The sequence below is a fragment of the Scophthalmus maximus genome, chromosome 22, assembly GCF_022379125.1.
Source record: "Scophthalmus maximus strain ysfricsl-2021 chromosome 22, ASM2237912v1, whole genome shotgun sequence".
Lineage (NCBI taxonomy): Eukaryota > Metazoa > Chordata > Actinopteri > Pleuronectiformes > Scophthalmidae > Scophthalmus > Scophthalmus maximus.
The window spans coordinates 4,285,932-4,306,436 of NC_061536.1; the positions used below are offsets into that span (position 1 = coordinate 4,285,932).

At 41.8% G+C, this 20,505-nt stretch overlaps 1 protein-coding gene and 1 long non-coding RNA gene across 3 annotated transcripts in view; one reads left to right on the top strand and one right to left on the bottom strand.

Annotated features, from left to right (window-relative positions):
• Positions 1-2,133: 2,133 nt before the first annotated feature.
• The window catches only part of calcr (calcitonin receptor), a 50,387-nt gene continuing 32,015 nt past the window's right edge, over positions 2,134-20,505 (top strand). Inside the window, exon 1 of one of the 2 annotated variants that reach the window (XM_047330275.1) lies at positions 2,134-2,760. The gene's annotated coding sequence lies outside the window, so the exon portion shown is untranslated. The remainder of the gene's footprint in view (positions 2,761-20,505) is intronic. The other variant, XM_035620310.2, reaches the window with a different exon arrangement.
• Positions 16,432-20,505, bottom strand: part of LOC124849779 — a 44,268-nt gene continuing 40,194 nt past the window's right edge. Inside the window, exon 3 of the long non-coding RNA XR_007030338.1 lies at positions 16,432-16,752. This is a non-coding gene — a long non-coding RNA (uncharacterized LOC124849779). The remainder of the gene's footprint in view (positions 16,753-20,505) is intronic.

Sequence of the window (20,505 nt, forward strand, 5' to 3'; positions counted from 1 at the left end):
GCCTTTTTTTCGGGCATCATTATACTCCACATTAACCACACAGCAAGTCCCACAAAACAACTGCGGAGAAAAGTTCCTCCTGTCCTCTGCCCACAAAACCATCTGCTGCATACTGTAGCCTCAAATGTGAAAAAAAACCAACGAGAGGACTCTGCCAGGAGGGATTTCTCATATCACTATTGCATGGTCAGAAAGTTTTTTCTCCAGGTGCCGTTCGGGGTAAAAGTAGTAAAGTCATTTGAATCTGGGAAAGAAGAGAGACAGATCTATTGCCGTCAACCACAATCGGACTCCCCCCCCCCCCCCCCCCCTTCACAGGTCCAGAAAGTATTCAGGGTTAATCTAAACAACCTATGTGAGCACACGTGCATGTGAAATGTAGCTGACAAAAGCAATGTTGTTTTCAACAGAGGAAGACGACTGACACTCGCAGGTAGATTGTGTTTTTTGTCCACTCCCGTCCCTCTCCCCGGAGGGTTGTTCTGTCTTCTCTGCTGGTTTGCAGATCTCCTGGCTTTAGAGATGACAGGCTCATCATGTCTTTCACTGTTATAATGTGTCATAAATATGCAGCTACATGTCCACCACTGACTTGACTGTGCCTGTGCATGTGTGTGTGCGCGCGCGCGAGATGAAGAGAAACGAGAGTTCAGTCTGTAATGACGGGAGCTGCAGACAAACAGCTGGTTGCGCTGTAATTAAGTGTAAAGAGAAATTTGTGGAACGAAAAGGCATCATGGAGAAGACGCTTTCTGATTTTTTTAAGTACTCCCAAATGTGCTAGTTCCACAGATGTTTTCTGTTTTATGCACCACCATTTAAATGCCAAGTGTGGCGGTACCAGAAATCAAATTAGCAATGTTTATAATAAGGAAATCATTTGCTGCGACCAGGGAGAGCTTTATGTGCTCGGCGATTTAGATTTTTTTCTTCTTTTGCTGCATCATAAAACTCATAGTAATACCCCCTCTTAATTCGACTAGACGGTCTCAAATCCACAGGAAAATGCGAAAGGATCTGCCAACAACTCATCTTTAGTTAAATAAATAAAGAGGATGTTTCATTTTAAATGTTATATTTGATTCGCTTGTTGTTATGCATTATAGTGAGGCTGATGATGTAGAAGTGGGGGACAGTGCAGTATGAGTTATTATTACAACATAATGCTTGATCTACTTGAGCGCGACAGTTTCCTGTGCCCCCATCATACCTGAACTATGGTCAAATTGTTTTGGAGGGTCTTCTGTTGATTAGACTGCCACTAAAAAGTCTAAAGAGTCACAAATTAAAGTAGATCATTTAGATTCTCATTTCACATTTCCTGAAGTTGATGTGTTGGACGCAGAAAAAAAAAAAAAAAGGCAGAGCGAAGGGATCTGAGCAACCTTGACAAGGGCCAAATTGTGATGGGTAGACGACCGGGTCACAGCATCTCTAAAACCCCAGGTCTTGTTGGGTGTTAGTGAGCTGCCTAAAAATGTTCAAGGGAGGACAACCAGTGAAACCGGCAACAGAGTCACTGGTTGCCCAAGGCTCATTGAGGTTCACGGGGAGCAAAGGCTGGCCCGGTGTGGCCTGATCCCAAAGGAGAGCTATTGGAAAACAAAATCTTGAAAATCCTGTGACAGAAATCTGTCAGAGCACAGTATGGACAGGTCAGAGAGGAGAGCGGAGAGATAGTGCTGTAGCAGGATGCACCAGGGCTGGAGGGCAAGCCAACGGAGGTGGAGGCATGTGAGACGCCCTTTGACATGTACCACCAACCGACCCAAGCGTGGCAGACCATGTGCGCCCCATCACGGCAACGGTATTCCCTGACCGCGGCGGCGGCCTCTTTCGGCACTATCATGCAACACAAAATTGTTCAGGATTAGTCAGAGGAACATGAGAGTGCGAGGTTTTGGACTCGGCTTCCACACTACCCCAGATCTCAATCCAATGCGGGAGGTGCTGCAAGATCTAGTCTGACCCGCTGAGGCCGGGACACCCTCGGAGGTCTTGTTGAGGTCATGCTTGGAAGGGTCGAAGCTGTTCTGGCAGCAGGCTGCGAGGCATTAGCAAGGAAAGGAGACGTTTTCGTTCTCACCAAGATGTCACTTTGAAACGCGGCGCACTGAGGGGATCAGAGAGGCAAGCTCATTTTTAAAGTCACGGTCGAGTGGCACAAACAAATCGTGTCGTATGACGTCACCGTCATTCCTCTTTTAGCGGTGTTGGCGTTAAAGCGCCGGTGTCCGGAGGAGTATCCAAACCGTGCGCACACGCGCGCCGTGGAAAAGCTGCCTCTTCCCCGCGGTGTGTGTCTTTAACACACACGCACACACACACACACACACACAGAGAGAGAGAGAGAGAGAGAGAGAAGGAGAGGAGATAAGGCGAGGAGGAGCTCCGCCGCCACACGCTCGTCCGCGTCAACGGGAGGCTGCTGGACGCACTCGGATTAGCGGCCAGTCCACTGGCTGCAGACCGGCGCCGTGGCCCGCGCGCACCGCCGCCCATCACTCCGCCTCACGCACCTGGGCAGAGCCGCAGCACCAGCAGCATTTGATAGATTTAGTTTTTTTTTAATTATTGTGGCTTTTATCTCCGTGGGTGGCAAGTTTTTTTTCTTCCCCCCCCCACACACATTTTCTTTACTGCGTTAAATAGGCTTGGAGCGGTCTCCGAAGCGAAGAGGACGCCGGGGCTTCACGGAGGAACCTCCTCAGCATCTGTTTCGTTTCCTCTTCAGTTTTCTTCAGAATCTCTTCAAGTAAGGTAAATCCCCTCACTCACTTTCCTCACTGATGGGTATTCACTTCTAGAAGTTGCAGCTGGGGGGGGGGGGGGGGGGGGGGGGCGCACTGGTCAGTAAACTATACAGGGGAGATGCTATCTTCAGATTAAATCTCTATTTTGCTTTTCTATGTGTCCTCTTTTTGTCACTGACTGATGAAGAAGAGCACGTTGCGTGGCATGGCCGTGACTGTGGATTTTTTTTGTGTTTTTTTTTGAATTGCTGGGTTCATGCTGCACATTTGATGAGTGTCCTATCGTGGCGCGTCGAGGGCACGTTGGGATCTCCACATCATCTTAGCTCGAGATGATCTCCAAGCCTGGGAGGAAAAGCCCAGACAATGCAGAATGTGACTCGCACTCACGTTGTGCTGTGCAGTTGTCTACGGTGCTCTATTTTTAACATGGTTGAAGAACTCAAGGGAAGGCGGTTGTACCGGTGGAGAGGAAAAGAATGTTGTTCAGGGATTTTTTGGGGGACTGAAGAAAAAAAAGAATAAATCCTGTCTGAGTATTTAATTTAGGTTAATGCTTAGAGATGCCTTTGTCAGGAGCAGATAGTCCTTGGTGCACCTATGCAAATTTGCAGAGGGATTTTTTTTTTAAATTATGGAGTACAAACTGCGAACTTAAGGGAAGATCTGTGCTCCTATTTGCAGCCAAAGAGTTCTGAAGAAGGGTTTTTACAGATGAATCCTTTATGTCACACACGCGCACACACACGCCCGGGTTCTGTTATGTACAGGCTCCTACTTCTCTGAGAAATTCACAGGACAAAAATTGAAAGGCATCTGTTCTGTTCCCAGTGATAAATATAATTTTACAACTAATAAACGCACGGAAGGACACAGACACACACACACACACACACACACACACAGACAGACAGACGAGCATTCGTGCTGCACACAATGCACAACAGTAGTCACGTATACGCAGATGAAAGGTCAAGGCATGCCACCCCACTGCACTTGCCGTATTAATCAAAACAGGACTATGCCACACTTAGAGAACACAGCGGCCGTGTGTGGAGAGTGAGACCGAAGCTGCACCTTTGCTTTGCTCTCAGAAAGGACTGTTGACTTTGTGTGAGTTTGTATGATTTTCATGAGCCAAATCCATCCAGAGCTTCTTCTCCTTCTCCCTGTGCAGTTTTTTTTACACTGCTTGAGACCGCCCTCATGCATTCACCCTCATATTGATTATATATAGCAAATTCACAGAGGAGGGAAAATAAGCATTCCTACATGGACTGACTGGACCACAAGCCGGAAACGAAACAAGCCAAAGTCATTGCTGAATGCCGCCTGTCTCACTTCAGTCTCCAGTTGTGGCAGGGACGGAGCAGAAACTGAAGAGGCTGCCTTCGGAGAGGTCTGCGGCTAAATTGGGATTCTTCTTGTGGGGATTCCTTTGTGTTTACATAACCGTGTTTAGAGTAATGGCTCGTGTCATCTGGGGTTTTATTAGAGGCAATGGTGAGTGAAGCGGTTTCAGTGAGCTGATATGGCTGAGGTAGCGAGAGCCCCTCAGCTCATGCAGAATGCCGATACACTGTGTAGTTCAGAGGAAGACAAGAATAGCAGCAGACACCCAGTCGGTCTGTCGAAGAAAGAGAGGCAGAAACAGCACAGAATGAGAAAGACGGCAACGAAAAGATACGCGCAGACAGGCAGACTGAGATATACACGGCGCCCTGCGGTGAATCGTGATTGGTTGGTAAAGTGTCTGGCTGCTTTCTGAGTCTCGGAGATAAGTTTGTCATTCATCATCCCACGCGCTGTCTGCCGCTCGGCGTGCTCGTCTGTCTGCTCACAGAACCGGTGAGCGGTTGAGCGAGCAAGCGGAAAAAATTTGCTCCCCATTTCAAGGGACAGGAGCTGGAGGTCTGAGAGAGAGAGAGAGAGAGAGAGACAGAAAGGTCTTGGTGGAGAGATTAAAAAGCAACGACGGGCCTTTGGAGAGTTGTGTGTGTCCACTGTGCATTGGATATCAGTGGTCGTGCTCGAGGAACAGCTTTTCAAAAGCTTCATGTCCAAATGAAAGAGGTTGATGAATGTGGGAGATGCAGATTTATGTTGTGTCTCTGTGCTTCTATGTCATATTTTGAGAATTGGGACAACAACACTCAATGTAATACTGTAGCACACGTCACCAACATTATTTACACACTGTATTAAATGCAAATGTAGGTCCGTACTCAGCTCCTGTGCTCCTGTCTTCTTCTCTCTCTCTCTCTCTCTCTCTCTCTCTCTCTCTCACACACACACTCTCTCACACACAGCCATGTCTCTGGAGGACATTACATAGACTTACATTAATTTACTGGAGGTTTAACTAATAAATAATAACTATGCTACTTGCTTAAATCTAATCCTTAATCTAATCCCTTAACTAAAGCAAGCCTTGAAAAATGTCTTTGATTTAAAATCTAATGATTTAAATGATTGCTTATTTCCCTATCGGAAGACAACTCCCCATGATGTGATTGTATAAACAGGTTTAGGTCCCCACAACATGAGTAATGGGCCACACGCACGCACGCACGCAGGCGCACGCAGGCGCACGCAGGCACACGCGCACACACACGCACACACGCACACAAACACACACACACACACACGCACACGCACACGCACACGCACACGAACACACACACACACACACACACACACACACACACAGAGTCATGTAATTGAGACCCATCACTCTGGGAAGGTCAGCAGACTATCCTCTGCTCCTCTGCCTGTTGTTATACCTCAATATCAATCAAGCAAATGCTCCATGTTTTATTCATATGTACATGTAATGACCCTAAATGTCACCCTTTTCTCTCCGTCTGAGCATCGTAACAGACGTGTTCGTGAACGAGACAGTGCACAATTTACTCCTGAGGGGCTACCAGTAGTATTTATCCAGCTGCCTGCCACTTTCATGGCAAAATGAGCGATCAAGAATCGTGTGGTTTAATCTAATTCCGATCCAAAGTTCAATGTGGAAAAATCTCTTATTTGACCCCCAAAGCCAGATTGATGATGTGGACAATTTTGCTGTCATTCAATTAACTACTTGCGTTGGCTGTGGTGCCAACCTTGAAAGCGGAGCCAGGCTAACAGTTCTGAGGAAACTGCATAATTTGTACGAACGCTGCGATGTCACACACGAAGGTTAGAGTTCCTGCGTGTGCAGGCCGCACATCCGACGATGAAGGATCCAAGGGCGTGGTTTCACCTCTTCCATTACGTGATGAATAGGACTGTGTTGTCAGAGCCAGAGGTCAGGCCTTACTCCTTCACTTCATGCTTCCGGAGGTGCATTATTCAGCAGCTCATAGCTGGGTCCGTGCAAAACGATTAAGGTATTTTAAAGAGTAGCGAGAGACACTGGACTTTACTTTGGGACTACTGCGCGAGCTGGAATGGTCATAGGATGTGATTAGAGCTAAGCTTCGCAACATGTGCGGCACAGCTGCGGCTGTTCTGTACAGTCCTGTCCATCTTTCATGTTACCTCCATTCTGCTTCTGAGTATGAGTCAGATCTGAACTTTATTTAGGCAAATGCGCTTGTTCGTGTTTTTTATTTTTTTCCCCTTCAGTGAAAACAGGGGGTTGTAAAATTTAATTTCACAGTCATCTGTTGCCGTTATCTCTGCTCCGTTAAGCTGTTCAGTTGGTTGGACGAGCAGCAATAAGAGCTCGAAACATTTGCATGATTTATGACTGAACTCGAGACTCTAGGAAAGAGATGCACATGGTATTAATCAAACAGGAATGTATTTATTTTCCGCTTTGTTGTTACTTTAACACAAATGCTGACATGTGTCTACCGCGGTGATACATCTCCTATAAATAAAGCAGCATCTACGGCAGATCGTGAACAGCAACAGGAGCATCAATAGGTGGTGCTACAATAGTGAACGACTGAGATCTTTGTAAACACGGGTCTATAAACCCAAAGACAGCAAGAGTAGTATGTATGTGTGTGTGTGTGTATTTATAACAAAGAAGATACAGACATGTGCATTTTAACCTTTTCCGAGAAAATGTATTTGTGTCTCCACTGGCCTGTGATCCCTTCCCCACCTACAGCTATTACCCAAATTCAATTTGCAGCAGCACTGCTGCTCAAGATCCTCCAGCAAATGGCAAAAACGTGCTCCCTCCCTACCTGGATCGATCGAACGTTCCCCATCTGAAACCCCCCCAAGATTTGTTAGCGAAGCCAAGGAACGTGCACTGCCAAATTACTATTTTAATATTTGTACAGTGTTCACCTCACAAGTATAGCTTATGGTCATAAAAAATAAATAAATAAAGAACATCATAGGTTTTGAAACATAAAAAGCAATTTGTTGAAAAAGATAGGAAATTCTTTGCTGGGGCTTTTATTACTTAAAAAAAACTAAGCAAAGCAGCTCATCGTTGAATGGCTGTTCAAAACTTCCTTACAGCTGTTAAATTGGGCATTTAATGCAAATTCAGAATGGTTTCTGCATTTCTCCCCCAACCAAGAAAGCCGCATTCAAATGTTTAATTCATACCATCTCCAGCAAAATTTAAAAGTTGATTTTTCTTTTTAAATGCAGAGAGCAAACTAATTCACATGGGTGAAAGCATGGGTGTGTCGCTACGCCGGCCACGCGCCATTTTACGTCGCTTAGTACGAGATTCGAATCACTCGTGTGATCAACATGCTATGAAACTAAAAATTCTCTGACAGAGCTTTTCATAGCCAACTGGCTTTAGACCCATCTCTACACCCCTGGATGAGTTTGACACGTCAGTATTAAGGATCCAATTATCGCACTAATATTTCCTGCGGCCAAGATATGGCACGTTTCCCTTTGCTCAGATTCTCTGGCCAGTTATTCACTCTCGTGCTCCTGTACAATATCGTCTTCACTCTCATCTATTTATGTGATAGACAATTTTTTGTTGGACTTCCAAAGTATCCCATTTTATATTCAAATTGTCCTCACCACAGGTTTCTCCTGTCTCATTTCTTTGTACTTTTTGTCCCCCTTCTTTCATTCATCAGACACCAGACTGACACACCAACCTGCCTGCCTTCATGTGATTTCATTTTCTCTGTCCCTGTCTGTCACTCTTCATCTCTCTGTCCTCTGATGCTGCTCTGTCCTTCCACTCCTTGTCCTCCCCAGTTAATTACATCTCTCCTGTCTTTTTCCCGTCTCTCTTTTCCTTCCGTCCTCACACTTAAAAAAATAAATAAATACATTTTTACCTTCTCCTTCATGTGTTTGGTTGGACGACACTTCCCGACGGACATGCAGTCACAGAGAGCACATGATTCAGGGTCACAGACATACATATGGTTTGTCTTGAAAAGGTCCTTTGTCAAAATCTACTTTTTTCTTTTAGTGTTTCAAGTCAGTCTGGTTGAAAATTGATTCTCAGAAAAAAATAGACTTTCATAATGTCATAAAAAAATAAGCTGTTTCTTCTCTACCTTTACCTTTCTACCTCAAATCTTTCTTGCACCAGCCAGGTGTCCAGATTATCAATCCAGATATACCCCCCCCCCCCTTTTTTTTTTCATAGACACTGACATTTAGAGTGACGCACTGGGATATTTTGGGCTCCAGTTCTCCGAATCTGGTGCTCTCACACAGCACTGATGCGTCTCTCTGTAAACTTGCCTGCAGTCTGTCAAGACAATGGCATAGATGGGGATCCATTTCTATTAATGAGAATTTGTGTTTTGCACTGCAAAGACGTCACATGTCAAAGAAAACATGATAAGGTAATTAAAGGGATCATTTGACAGTTTGGCAAATAGGATAATTTGCTTTCTTGCCAAAGGTTAGATGAGTAGATTGATGCCACACTCCTGCCTATGTTGTTATTTTTGCTTGAGCAATGGGACTGAATTTAGTTTAGGTTTAAGATTGGCAACCGGAGCACACACGCAGGTGTGAATTGATGCACTTCACACAAGAGTGACAATGGGGAGTAAGGCAGATGTCTTGTGTCAGTGAAAAAAAATAGAATTGAAGTGTCTTTTTGTGCACAAGACAGCAGATAAAAATCACAAAAGATTTTTTTTAAGCCCAAACAAATATCTACACAGCAAAAGCATTCGGGCCCCCGTAAAAGCCCCCTGCTGTTCAAAATTAAAGCTTTCCTCTCAAGGGGCCTTAATGTAGTTTTTCCTTTTTCCATCTAAGGGCAGCTCTGTACGTTCATGAGAAATCAGGGATTCTGATTTATTACAATGTCCCCAGACTCCCCGACTACTCATTGATTTCCTTTGCGGTGGGCACTTTTTCATCCTAATTTTGGCTTAAAGTCTCCCTATGACTCACAGGGTGGTGTGTAATACCAGGTGTAATACCCCCCCTCCAATAAGGGGTTTTCTGGGATTGATTGGTGGCGCCCAGGTAAAGCCGTTACACTGTGGCCAGCGATTTTCTCCTTTCTCAAACTCTTTTTGTAAGTTGGCAACTTTCTGAGGAAATTCAGAGGAGCATTTTCAAGTTAGACATGACCCTTAATGATGTTGAAAAAGACTGTTAATTTTCGTGCCATTTATCATCACAAGTGATATTTGCAAAAAACACTCTGCATAATGGCCGTGAAACTTCAAAAGCTGCCTTTTTTCAGCCTCAGCCCTGAATTCTATGATCGTGGTTATTACACACTGCTGTCCTCTCCTTCTCCTTGATCTACTGTGCTGTGATCTCTGTTTTTAAAAAAAAAATCTGATGTTCCCAAACCCCAGAACGAGATACCTAAATAAAACTCTTGCTGTTTCCATAAAGAAGCCTTGTTGCATGGCACATACGTCCTTCGCTGACAGTAACAGCGAGTCAGCGCAAGTGAAGAGGTCTGGGCTGAGTCTTTCCGAGGGTCTGAGAGGCCTTCAGGGGCTTCACGATGAGGCTTGAGGGGCTTGTTCTGCAAAGATAGAGCGATTTGCAGCATAACTACTCTGTTCTTCAAACCCTTTCTGCACTCACTTACTGTACTACTTCACGCTTTCCACCTTTTGTCTTTCCCTTTTGTCAATTTCTCTCCTAACTGAATGTAGCACATTCTTGTAATTAACTAAAATTTTTATGGTAATATTTGCTCACTTTCTCTCATTGCTGCCTTTTTTTTGTCCCTTCCTACATTTTCACCCTCAGGCCCACAATACTACAGGAATGTCAAGGAGCATGTGCTATATTTCAGATAACCTGTTGGCTACCGTGTGTACATGTGATGACAGCACTCCGCCCGTCGCCCAGACACAGTCCACTCCACTGACCCAGCAGTTTGTGTTAGGAATACTGTGCCCACAAGGGAATTGTAGTCAATGGCTGAGGTCCAGCGACAAAATACCTCTTTAATTGCTTTCCCATAGCCCTCAGCTGCAGTGTGCGTCCTCTCCAATTGCACATGGATGCAAGTGGTAGTACAAAAGGCGTATCCAAGTGGGACCTATATTGCAAGCAGATACCAAGCTCTGCATGATCTCATCATATATTGTTGCTATTCATCAATTTGAAACTATTTTGCTTTCCTGTTTTGCTTTTAAATCTCATTCATGTCAAATAGCATCATTTAACTAAGGGGTAAGGCAACAAAAAGAAATATCTATCTGCCTGGTGAATGAAGAATCTTGTGGATATGTTGCTGGTTGCCTCCACATTTCTTTCTTTTTTATTTCTTCAGCCTCATTCAATGTCTTTAGAAAAACATTTAATGTGGAAACAAAAGCAAAGGTTGAGAGGGGTAGGCCCCCGGAGAGAGGGTCCTCCCTCACAGTGATAATTGAGAGCACACTGTGGAAGAATGTGCGCATGATTTCTTTTTGATTCCTTAGGAATTGAAAAAAAGCAAGGTTATCTTTAAGATATGAATTATGATTAGCAGATGGAGAAGGGGAATGGAGAGCTCTGTACAGTAAGTCACCTCCATGACAGCGCAGGCCTGGGCTCAGTCACTCTGCTCCCTTTCTTCACTGAACTGGCTCCTAAGATCTTGGGTATTTTTGTTTTTATGCTAAGTTGATCTCAGTTTGAAATCTTATTTCAAATTGCAACTTTGTAGAAGAAAGCAATGAGGAATCCGACCTTAAACTTATGAAAATGATCTTTTTTATTGACCATTATAGAGTATTCTAATAGTAATTTGTATAGTAATAGTAATGTGAACCAAAATAAATGTGACATGAAAATACATTTATCTTTCGTTCTAATGTAAAAAAGAAAATACCAGTGGGAGCAGTTTCAGTCACGGCACTGCAGAGGTTTTCAATGTCACCGCAAAAACAGCAATAACAGATACTATAATTATATGATTATTATATATTATTTACAAAAAGTGTCATTGAGAGAACATTTAAATGTAAAGACCATTTAATGAAATTTATGGACCAAACAATTAATCGAGAAAAGAATCGAAAGATGAATTGATAATGGAAAAAAATCTTTAGTTGCAGCCGTACGCAATTCAATATGGTAAAGATGAGTTTGATTTTATTTCTGTGTTTGTTCTTAGGAGACAGCAAATCAGGAATTACTTGGGTATATTTAAATTCTCCAGTTCGGCAAAACAGAATTCATCCTATGCAGTTTGTTAACTAAGTGGTATTTAAGGTAAAACAAAAACACAAATTGATACATTAGTTGTATTACTTAATCATATCAAAGTGAATAATTAACCAATTATAAATTACTATAGTATAATTTGGTGGACATTAATTGATGTACTCAAATAGGGATTTAATAATGATGAGTCTAATTATAATATTCTTAAAAAACATTATTCTGTGTTTAAAAAGGTTTAAGTGACTGACAAATCCCAGTTGCTCGTAGTTTTTTACCCACGATCCTGTCAAAATATTCATAGTTTATAAGAGAGATGGTTGCATTCCATTGAATTTTATAAAAATGATATCTATACAGCATTTTGAATCTTCCATAATCTTCCACACATTAAGGTTCTTTATAAAAAATAAAACTTTAGGCCTGTCAAAGTTATTAGCATACTGTATGCATTTGCTCAAATTTGTAAAAATATATCATTGAAGTGCAAACATCTTTTTTTAATAATTAACAAGTGTATAATTGTAAAATATTTAGGACTTTCATCTGTCAAATAAGAGTTAAAAGAATCCACATGTTTTCAATGGCTTATTTGCTAAATGATTGAAGGGGCACTTTGTCAGTCAGTCACATTTGAACTGCTACATCTCCGTTCATGAGGCAGTGTGGTGGAAACACTTTGTCAGAGCCTGTCTTCGTGTCGAAACTTCATTTTGATAGTGCTAATGGATTATTATGAGGCCGACTGTGATAGTAACAGTGCAGAACATCAGACACACAGTGAACATCCATCCACTGATTAGTTAATAGTGGGGCAAATTGCAGTGTACTTTGCTGGCCAGACTGTTCCTGGGCTCTAAATGGTTGCCATGCGCATGGCCCAGATAATGGTTATGGTATCAGACAGAGAGGAAATGGGAGACAGCGGGAGACTCTCTTCACCTCTGTGAATATATGTGGGAGCTTGTGTCTATGGATGTGTGTTAATACCGTACACGCTTCCTCCCTCGCCAACCAGAACACCTTCAGTTGCCGCAGATAAGGACTCGCATTGTGATGAACCACTTTGAACTCATCGACCAGATGAGAGCACAGGCAGATCAAGTATCCAACAAAAGAGGGAGGGCTATTTAAACAGATCCCTTTCTATTTTATTCAAATGGTTTCCAAAGGAAAATTCAAAGGCAGAACATTGAAATTGAGCCTGAAATAAAGACTGATTATCTCATTTGGAGTTATTTTTAGAGCAGTGATATCAAGTAAGGCTGAAACATTTTAGCTAATTGCCTTTGCATGATACTGCTCATATGCTCATATTGCTTGACACTGAGGTTTGATGGAGGAACCTAACTATTCCACTGTTTTTACAAACGGTCATACATCCATCACTTGGAAAACATAATACCCTGGTCTCGTAGCATCTTTAAGTCTCTGGCTGATACAGTGTGTACCTGATAAAACTGTCTTCAAGGCAACATGACTAATATATTTGGACTGTACGAGGCATTCCTGCACGCACCCACACACGTCTTTTGTCTTTCACTACAGAAATCTTGGTAGTCTTGTATTTTATGTTACTTCTTTGCTAGTCAGCAAATAAGATTTCCATTACTTTTGAAGGAACTTGTTTTGACATTTTGAGAAATTTTCACAGTCCTATTTTTGCAGATAAATTAGAGGCGAAGTTTAACAAGTAGATAGATACACTTTATAATCGGGGGGGGGGGGAATTAGTTCCCAAAGTTCATTTGTGAACTTTGTCAAAAAGTTAATAAAGGTGCAGTATAAAAATAATAATATAAATGAGTTAAATAACAAAACAAAACCAAGTGGTGTAATAGTCGTATGTACAGAGGTCACATTGCAATGTGTTTAGGGTGGCAGAGAAATAAGATAAGATAAGATAAGATAGAACTTTATTCATCCCACGCCGGGGGAAATTTAATTGTTATCCCAAAATATGGCTAAAAAATACAGGAGAAAAACTGTTTTAAAATAGCTATATACATTTCTACAGAGTGCAACATATTGCCCTGAAAGAAGGCTAAAATGTGCAGTGGACTGAGAAATATAATTAAAGTAGTAAATAAAAATGCATATATATATATATATATATATATGCTGTATACGTGTATTGCACAGGATGACAGAAATTGCACAGCTGTGGTGGATGTAGATAGCTATATAAAGTACAGAGGATCATAATGAACAATTAAATATTAACTGTAGTCCAGATGTTGATTAATAATACATATTAGTTAATAATTTATATGGCAGTTAAATATGAAGCCTAAATATGAAGCCTGGAGACAATTGGGAGCAGAAAAATATTGAATATTAGAAGTTGTGGTTTGTTATGGTACCAGATTATTGCTGCTTTTCCACTTCAGTCGCCCCCCCCCCCCAGATTAAATGAAATGAGAAATAACACTCCCTAAGGGTTGGGGAGATGAGCGTGGGAAAGTTAAGGATGTGGCTATTTGCTCATGAAATGGAAGAGTTTTGTTATCGCTTGAGCTGCAGTCAATAATCCATGCTCTGCCACAGCCATCTAAATGTGGTCTAACTCTAGGTGCCGGGGCAGGACCAATTACAGGGTGCAAAAGAATTACTCCCCTATTTTACATTACATTTAGCAGCAGCCACTTATAAATTAGAATTGCAAACGCAGTAAATATTGCACCGCCGCAGACACGTCATACAACGATAAATCTTTAATCACCATTATGAAGTCAATGAACAAGAGGCAATTTATTTTGTTAGATGATTGTGGTAGGCGTGGTACAGTAGGTAGGTGCCACTGTGACTTCCAATGCTGCAATTTTCAACATATAAATGCTGAAAAAAGTAGGCTGCAGTTAAGAAAAGTGAACACAAAGTAGCTACTGGAATAGATATTTTCACAGCGAGGACGTGTGTCCTTGTGTAAGACAGCTACATCCTTTTCCACCCTCAACAATGTAATTACGTCTGTTATTCAGGGACAATAAAAATTGCCTCGTTCATGTATGTGAATGATTTAAGAGCCTTATCAGCGTGAGCTTGGTTTCATTCCAGGTAATTCTGCTCAGGCAGCACTAGCAGTCAGGTCTCCCTCCAATCAGGGATGATTTTTAAAAAAAAAACCATCTCAGAAAATGTCATCGTTTTTGGACTTTTTCTGAGTTTCCCTGATGATAAAAGATAAAGTTAAAAAAATATGGAATTATTGTATGGAATTTATATTGAGTTGAGCAGTTGGCAAAAAAAACAGTGCAGTCACAGTTTGCGTGCACGCTTGCATTGCTGTTGCTATGTCTGACCTTAACAATACGTAGAAGAAAAATACTTATGACATCTGCTTTTGTCTTTAACACATGTATTATTCTTTGGCTAAAAATAACTGTCTACTAAGATAGATGGTCTGTGTGTGTGTGTGTGTGTAAAATACGATCGTGATGATTGAATGATGGTGTTCTCCCGCACAGTTTTTAATGTTCTCAAACAGGACACCAAAGCTTCACTGCCTGATGTTTTCAACAGTTTGCCTCAATAAAGGCTTTGTGCATCAAGCACGACGTAATGTGTTGTTACAAACTTCACTGTAATATTTATTATTAAATAATCATCTGCTTGTTATTATAAAATGTGAATGCAAAACCATGTTTCTGTCACAATGACAATTCTCTAGTTGTTGAAATATCGTAACCAAGAGCTTGCTATCAAAACTTGACCCGTTCATGACACTGTTGTTTCCTCTGCATCAGTATATGCAGGGTGGAGTTGGTCACGGACACGGATGATTAATTTGTTGATCATAGAATAATACAACAATCAGGGTTCGGGTCAGAGTGGAACTGAAAGCTGTGTTTCACCTGATGACCTGCAAAGCTGACATCACAACACAACTCACTAGTGAGTATTAGTTTGCCGTGCAGTAGCAAACTAATCGCCAGTTATGGTATAGATAACTCGCAGTACATAATAGGGACATGCAGCACACATACACATCACGATGCGTTGTTAATGATCCAATATATATGAAGCAACTACTGAATTGATGTGAAATGATTCACTGTGGCGCTGGGCAACTCAACACAATGTGATTCAACGCAATGCAAAATAATATGATGCCATTCGAGTCATTATTGACTTTTAAAACACATCCATTGCCATTTCACAAACCCCTTTTAGAGCAAAAATAATGATTATAGTTATTATTATTAAGGCTTTTACTGATTAACAATGAAGCGTAGTTTAATGTGCCGAACTACTGCCAGCAGAAAGAAGTTTCACTTGAAATTTGATGTGCTTAATCTGATACAGCTGTATGTCATCAGCAAATTAAAAAGCCATTTTCCAAAACCAGACTCCAAAAGTGTTCTAACATTAACAGTAAACACAGTAACTTTAAAACTCTGGGAATCAATAAAAAAAAATAGAGAGCTCACAAAGTTTGAAAAACTTTTCATTTCATCAATGACAGATCTCTGCGTTATTTTGAGGGAGAATTTTGGCTTATATTACGATGATCATTTATGCATTCACACATACAAAGAAAAACAAACTTCTAACCAAATAAGTGTTACAACTGTTAAAAGGGAGTAAATTATAATTTGTACAAATGCACACACACACACACACACACACACACACTAAATGTATATATATCTAGCCTTTTTTTTCTATGACTATTTTGGTTTGATTGACTTTTGATTGCACACGCATTTCTGCACAGCTGCTCCACTGTCAGCCCCTCTGATGTATGTCCCAGCATGTCAATAATGATGACATTTACAGTACAATACATGGTTTGTGTGTGGAGGTGAACAGTGTATTGGTTTAGGGAAATGCTTTCCAGCCTTCTTGGAAATGTGTTTCCATAGCTGCTAAAGATTTTCCTATGATGAAAACGCGTTTGCAGGTTACAGACAGAACTATTGTATTCTGTATTCATTGAACCGGATTTCTTTTTTCAGTCCGTGTGTTTGTGTCTTTATTTTGCAGTCATATTGGATCATGCACGACTAATATGCCTACTGAGCCTCTTGTGAAATGACTGACTATGTGTCTCTGATGTGCTTTTGCTGTATCTGCTGTAACTGAGCTATTTTTATCCGCCTCTTTTTTTTATGTCCTCCCACCTAGTCTGATTTATCATTGAAGATGTTTGTTCCATTCAACTTCTTCCATTCACATCCCAGAGCTTCTACTTGCTCCAATAGGTGCCCATCATTTACCATCCACATAAGCCCTTACTTTCTCATGCTTTTTGAACTGTCTTGTTTGAGTTTGAGATTGAGTAGCAGGATTAAGTTAGATCCCTGGCCTCTGGGCTTCTGATCTCATCCTCTGGGATCCATTTTCAGTCCGACTGCCAACCTTGATCCAGAGGGGTTTATCTTTTATCTTTGATTTGTAGCACCTCGTGGCCTTGTAATGCCTGCAAAAAGGAGAACCAGTGAGCAGGAATTTAAAAAAAAAATAATTAAAACCCCCCAAAAATACCAGATGAATGACATCATTAAAACATCAGTTATCTTAAAATACACTAATGTTAATTAAGAATAAGAAATAGTTTGACATTTGAGAAAAAAGTCTGATGCCAACCTCCTCTTCACGCTGCAGTATATACATTACTACGACCACCAGAGCTCACCCAACAATAAAATGTATCTACGGGTTGTAATCATAGACTGTATATAAACATGGAAGTAGCTTCCGTGACGTCACCCATTGGTTTCTGCAGGCCGGTTTTGAAGCCCAAAGTGGGCGGTTCCGCAGCGGCTCAGCCGTCGCCATGTTGGCAGGGAACGACTCCTCCCTTACCCGGCTAATCCAAATATGGACATAGAGGTGGGCCGAATGCAGATCGGTTGCTGAAACGTCATCACCTATGTCGAAGCTTCCCAGTTAGCTGAGGATAAGGAGCTAAGCTAATAAGCTAGGCTAAGTGCAAGCCAGCTAACGCCGCGGCCCGTGCACCGGGTCTACTGACTGCGGTCACGTGCGCTCCGGTACCAGTCGTCCCAGCGTTACATGTGGTAAGTAACACTGGAACAACGTTTGAAATAAATATTTGTTACTGAAATTATAAGTCTCAAAAATGAATTGTATTATTGGTAGTTTGCACCACTATATTTTGATTCTAATATGTTAAATCAAATAAACGTCAACTAAACACAAGTTACATGTGATGGTTAGTGTTCTTGGCATACAGTAAATGTTTTATTAACACTGGCTTCTAGTCTTAGTTATTATTGTCGTTTATTTATTTATTTTGGCCTTAAGGGACAAACACATACAACAAACAAAAAAATAGAAAAACTATAATTCCCCACACCACAGTTGTAAACAGTGCACAGATCAAGTTTTCACACTGGCATTAATCCGTGGTAATCTACCTTACCTGTACTGCTATAGACATTACTGTACCAGATTATCACTTTGAATATGACTAAGAAAGGCACTTTTATATTTGTTACAAGATGTTTATTACTTCCAGCACATTGGTTGTTGTTCAGTTCACCTGTGATGCTTCCACTTGCTGCACAAAACAAACCAGTACCAGTCGTGGCTGCTTGACTTTACAGTTATAGTCTGTCTAAAAATAAAGTATTAGAGACTGTAATCTATATTCTGAGATGTAGCTCTTTAGTTCCATTTCATCCTACAGATGTGACATAGCAGTGTTGTCAACATAAAAATGTGAGCTACACTCTTAGTGGACTTCACATTTTTCATTATCTGAAGCATTTATCACACTCATTTATTAATTTTAATCCTACAGTCACAATGTGGACGTGGTGATGAGTTTGTCCGTCGAGGTGTCCAGAGAGCTGCAGACCTTGGCGTGCTGTTTGGCTGGTGGACTGTGGTGGAAAAGCCTTCTTCCACTTTGTTTCCACTCAGTGAGGAAGAGCAGCAGCTGACGTCCTCATCATCCACTGTGGTGACGACAACCTGAGGGAGATCAGTAGCATCAGGCTGGTCCACATGAAGACGACCTGCAGCAGACTCACCTCCAGCACCTTGTGAAGGGGACCTGTAACTGCTACAGTTGGCAGTGTCACTGCTATTGAATTTGTCCTTCAGGACACACTTTGTTAAGTCTAAACACGTCCCTGACTTTCATGGACAATGTTGAGTTTATTTTATGTTCATCAATGTTGATAAAAAATACCAACTATAGCTCCAACACTTATTACCTCTGCTCTTCGCCTCCCCTACAGTCCCACACTGTATCCCCTTCTCCTCCCACCACATGGACTCTGCACCTCTGGGCTCATTCTGAGCTCAGCTGTTACTGCTTGCACAGGTCCAGTCTGTATATTAAATGTGTTCTATAATTTAATACTGTCCACCTTTTTGTGTTTTGTAGCGTCACTAAAAATAAATTTGAGAGTTCATCTATAACGAGCGCAGACACCGACACCCGCTAATGACTGCAAACACAGAACAACACCATCATTTAACTTACCGAAACAACAGGAGCGCAAGCTTCCTGGACTTCTCTGTTGGGACGACTGACAGCAGAGCAGGCGGATTATTCATCCGGTAGTAGCTGGACGTGTTCTCCGCAAGCCTCCGACACGGCGGTCGAGAAGTCCCGTTCAATGACCGGGGGTTAGCTCTGGTAACAGCTAATGCTGCCAGCGGCTAGCTGACACCGAGCGACGAGCAAACATCGGCGTCACCTGTCAATCAAGTTTCCACGCCCCTAATAATGCAGATTTTCAAACCTTAATATAATATAAATGGGGGAGTTATGAAAAAATTCACCCCCCCCAGAGTTGTCACGAAGGGGGAGATTAGCCATTGGGACCAAAACCGTTTTTTGAACCAGGCAGTAAACATGTTTAATTATGCTGTAAAGTTGGACATTTTAACTCTATGGGGATTTGCTCGTTTCTGGAGCCAGCCTCAAACGGGCATCTAGTGAACTGCAGTTTATAGCACTTCCGCATAGGCTTCATTTCTCAGCCTCAGAGTTGGCCCCTTGGTTGTGATAATCTGCTTACAGAAGGAGGACCGTCTTATTTGTGATTTAAAGGGCGTAATGTGAACAACAACATTAACTCATAAACTTCCCTCACTCTCCTCATGTCAACCTCTCAGAGCCACTAAGTGTTCCCCCAGTCGTTGTGCTAAGCTATGCCAACCACGTGCTGGCAGGGGCTTCATATTTAACATACCGTATCTAACAGACATGACAACTGTATTGATGTTTTTTAAACTTCGGGTAAGAAAGCAAATACTTTTCTTTTTTTCTATAATCCCATATTTTTACAGTAGTGTTTTAGAGAATTCATTTTGAGGTGAGTTTGAGCTGAAATGATCTTTCTCCTCTCTGTAACACTGAAGCCAAATCTGGCAGAGGTCATAGTGTAATCGCCATCTGTCCTTTGCGCTTTGCTTTTGGGAAATGAGACAAGCAAATGTCATTGGTTGGTTGACAGATGAGTTATACACTCAGAGGAAAGGCAGGGGGAAACGGAGAGGCTGGGGAAAAGAAATACCCCCCGTTCAGTGGCAGATGTCTGTAATCACCTGAAACCATCGACACAGCCTCTGAGAGGCTGAAAGTATAAAGTGACACTTAATCGGTTCAGGAAATGAACCAAAACTTAGCGTGAAGGTGTCTGTGTCAGGCAGGGGGCCGCCTATTTGACAGCGCAAAGCCTGTTTTCGTAAACAGACTCCTTTGTTTACTGGTATTAGGAGGGGGACGTGTTATTCGGGGGATTATATAACGGTAGTATATATTCAATAAAGCTGACAACACAGCAGCTGAGAGGTCTCCATACTTAAATCCTATCATGTTAAGTGACGGTCTGAAAAACAATTGCATTCTGTTTTAAATGAGCTTCATAAACTATGTAGCGTGACGTGTATATTAATGTGTTTTAAATATGCAGTTTTATGGTGGAGTTAGTCTTGTTAGTATTGGTTGTACGTTCTGACCATCTCAGATATCCATATGGCGAGTATCAAGAAAAAGAAACCTTGTTTATGCAGATTTACATAGTAATGAAAGGACCAGCTGTCCTCAAGATTGTGCATTGTCTAATGACGACACAAAAACAAAACTAAGGCTTCAATGATTGTAACGTTTCTTAACCTGTTTCTTTCGGTTCCACAATGCACATCATAATACTGACATGAAACTGTGTCTCTAACCAAACAGCATCTCAGC